Raw genomic sequence first — 4,181 nt, forward strand, 5'->3', positions numbered from 1 at the left:
GCGTTCAGTTACTGCCAGTATCTTGTTAAACATGGGCACTTCCTCCAGTAACATTTTACAATCCTCACCATACAAACAAAAATGCAGAGACATTCCCAAGGAATCATACTTGGCATTATTGTAACAGAACTCCGCCAGCCATAGAGATGGTTGCCATCCACGAACCTCAGCTTTCGTTTCACCAGAGCCTTTAGAGATGCCAGCGGTACAGAATCTACATGAACACATCACTTGAGCAAAAGAGGAAGCAATGGCACATCTGGCAGCAGCAAAAGAGAGTCAGAAGAAATGTGCAGACAAACACAGGAGAGACACTCCAAGTTATCAGATGAGGGATAAGGTGTGGTTAGCCTCCAGGAATATTGCTCTGAAGGGGCCGCAAAAGTTCCAACCTAGATTTTTGGGCCCATTTCCAGTGGAAGCAATCATCAACCCTTAGCGTTGAAGTTGACTCTCCCACCTCATTCATCCTGTGTTGCATGTCTCACTATTGAAACCTGTGTGCCCTGGGTCCAGAGTGCAAGAATCCCTAGACCCAATAATTGTAGAGGGGGAGCCTGAGTTTGAAGTAAAAGATATTTTAGATTCAAAGGTAGTCGGGATGAAGTTGTTTTACCTAGTAGATTGGAAGGGGTTTGGGCCCATTTCCAGTGGAAGCAATCATCAACCCTGTAGCGTTGAAGTTGACTTTCCCACCTCATTCATCCTGTGTTGCATGTCTCACTATTGAAACCTGTGTGTCCTGGGCAAGAGTGCAAGAATCCCCAGACCCAGTGATTGTAGAGGGGGAGCCTGAGTTTGAAGTAAAAGATATTTTAGATTCAAAGGTAGTCAGAAGGAAGTGGTTTTACCTTGTAGATTGGAACGGGTTTGGCCCGCAAGACAGAACGTGGGACCCCAGCAAAAATGTTCACGCTCCACAACTATTTAGAAGGTTTCATCAAAACCATCCGACTAAGCCAGGGCCGGAAGGTCCATCCTTAGGAGGGGACTAGGGGGTAGGGGGGTGTCATGATCACCTCGAGAATCAAGGTTTCATTGTGCAGACATGCAGGGACCAGATGGTTAGCTGCATGGCGTGTCACATTCCTCTCATTTATCAGTGTTAGAATCCACAGTGGGCCCCCATAGAGCTTAATGGTAGAGGGTTTCCCCAAGATGGCCGCCTAGTGGGTTACGGACAGAATAGCTTGAAGGAACTAGTAGCTGGATTGGAGGACTACATCAGCCCACCCCCCCCGCACCTTGGCTCGCGATTTGCATTGGTTCCGCTGACAGCGGTGCAACGCTTACCAGCGCTCTGTTCAGAGACCTTTCAAAACAAAAGAAAAAGCATTTTATAAACGTATCGAAGTACCAGGAATTTACACAGACCAAAGACCATATGTACCTGACTAGAAGTTTTCACCGCAGCAGTTCTCCAAGTAAGAGGAGCTTTTTCTCCGAACTCCGTGTCACAGACAACTACGTTCTTCTTCGACCTCTGACATTCCGTAACCTGCATTAAAAGGTATTTTGGTTAAAAGAGACATAAATCACAGAACATGCCCAGATACAAATTATGTGCTCACTTACCGCATTCCTGAGGAAAGCAGCTTCCGAGTGCTCCGAGACTCGGCCACACAACAAAGTCCTGCAGCAGGCCACGACACCCATCATTACCGCCGCCTTCGCTCACTACTCGCGCCCCCTTACCTCAACACTGCTAGACTTTGTGGTGTTCATTCTAAAAGCCTGTGAATCCTCACGTGTGAATTATTTCTCTCTTCAAAACCTGCAAATAAAAGAGAGACAGAAAAATATTACTTTGTCAACAGGAAACACCCCTCTTTGAACACTGTTGTCCCCAGAGACTACCAAACAAGGCAAGATTACAACAAACCCAGAATTGTCAAGATACTTACCACTTCAGAAGCTCCTCAGCAATCTTCATTCTGGAAAAGTCTTGCTTCTATACCAACGCACCCCTGCATGATAGCGGGACGGAAAGCTCCCTTAAACAAAATCACAGGCGAGAAGGGAAGCAGGCACCCAAAACAAATTGTAAAAGCTAACAGCAGGGGTAATGGGAGCCCACCTTAGAGTGTAGAGTCCACATTAGAATCATTCCTGTTTCTTTTATCTCTCATTTAAACAGGGGGAACCTTTTGACCAGCAACAGCAGCCTAAAGAGTTTTCAGGCCACTTAAGCTCCTGCAGAGACAAGGTAAGCATTACAGTGATTGACCCTGCTTAGGGGGTTTAGGCTCCAAAACGGAATCCCTCGAAATCTCCTATACGTTCTTTACAATGTCAGCAATTGCAACAGTATTGTAACCCCTCTCCAGGAACTTGTTTTGCAGTATCTCAGCCTGTTTTCTGTACTCATCCACGTTTAAAATCTTTCTCCTGCAACTCAGAAATTGGTTTAATGGGACACTTTCAATAGTGCGTTTCGGGTGAAAGCTCGTCGCAAGTACCAGACTATTTCGGTCTGTGGGTTTAGTGACTATCCTAGCATTGAGAAAAGAGAGAAGGCGAGAGTGCACAGCTTTTGTATTTGTTGATGTCTGATAATTTCACCTATCTATACTTCTAGTTAAAAGTTCATTAGTAGGGTGCAGCCCACTATCAAGTGCCACCGTGTAGGGCACTGCAAGTAAACTGGAGAAAAGAGACCAAGACTGTTAAGTCTTCGGTGTGTGCCGCACACCCTTAATACCCACATCGGGTTCAACAATTTCAGTGAATTTATATATACAGTTTCATTCCATTATGGTTTTGTTGAAATGTTTTATTATTATTTCACAAGTTATTTTTTGGTTTCAAATATCCCAATTTTTTTTAAACATCTCTTTATTGATTTCAGTGTATAAACATAGCAAATTCAAAACCAAGAAAAACCAACAACATTTCTCTCCCCCCTACCCAGCTCAACCCTGGTCGTAGCGTAAATAAGATCTGCCGCTCAAAGACCCCCCTTCAACTCCTCAACAGTGAAAGTCCAACAGCTTCAGTCTTTGGGGGCACCATTGCTCCCTAAACTCCCCCTTCAAGTAGTCCAGTGTCTCACCCCAATCGGCAGCAAAACTTTCCAATTTCCCCTCCACCGCATACGTGGCCTTTTCCAAAGAAACAATATCCCACACCTTCCTAAGCCAGTCCTGCTCCCCGGGAATCACTGGGCTCTTCTATTTTTGAGCGATTAGCCCCATTGCCGCTAGGGCAAAGACCACCTTTGCCTTACGTCTCCCCGGACTCCACCCCTCCTCTCCCTTTCCCATCATCCCCAGCAAAATCTCCCGAGGATCTTGACCCCCCCCCGTCCCCAAGACTGTGGATTGGGCATGGGCAATGTCACGCCAGAAAGGTCTAATACGCGGGCAGTCCCACCATATATGTGCGATGGGTAGCCATCTGGGCCCGGGGCTTTACCTCAGGGGAGAGCCGCTATAGATGCTCTAACCTCGTCTTCCGTGATGCTGCGGCCTAACTCGCTCCTCTCGTACCTAGATAACCGCGGAAGGGGGAGAGCCTCAAGAAAATCCCTCTGTGGTCGAATTGCCGTATTTTGCGAAGAGTATAGTTCTTCGTAGAACTCCACTAACCTCCCCTTAATCCCTTCTGTCCTAGTGAGCCTTTCCCCCCTCTTATCCCTCATGGCCACAATAACATTCCGTTCCCTATTCCCCCTCAGCAAACGCGCCAAGAGTGAGTCCGCCTTATTGGCCTTTGCGTAAAATTTTTGTCTAACTCTAAGCATCGCCGCTTCGGCCTTTTTGGTCCTTAAGATTCTCACTGACCCTCTGCTGCCCTATACTCCTTGTACACCTTTCTAGTAGGGTTCTCCTCCATGCGCACTCTGGCAGCCTCAACCTCGCCTTCCAACTGTGCCTCTAGCCCCCTCAGTAATCTATTTCTCTCCGCTTGCAAGGCAATCAGTTCCCCTCTCAGGAACTGGGTTTAAAAGCATCCCACCTAGTCTCTAGGCTCGTATCGACGCTGTTTTTCTGTTCAAAGAAGTCCCGAATCGTACCATCTATCTCCTGCCTCATCGCCTGGTCCCTCAGGAGCGCCTCCGGGAATTTCCAGCTCCATACCCCCGACCTGCGCCCTCCCAGTCGGAGGTCCATTCGGACAACCTTGTGATCTGCGATTCCCATGGGGCTTACCTCTGCTGACTCCACCCCACCGATCAAGCT

This window comes from Ambystoma mexicanum, chromosome 6p (assembly GCF_040938575.1).
Source record: "Ambystoma mexicanum isolate Mex_15411 chromosome 6p, UKY_AmexF1_1, whole genome shotgun sequence".
Taxonomy (NCBI): domain Eukaryota; kingdom Metazoa; phylum Chordata; class Amphibia; order Caudata; family Ambystomatidae; genus Ambystoma; species Ambystoma mexicanum.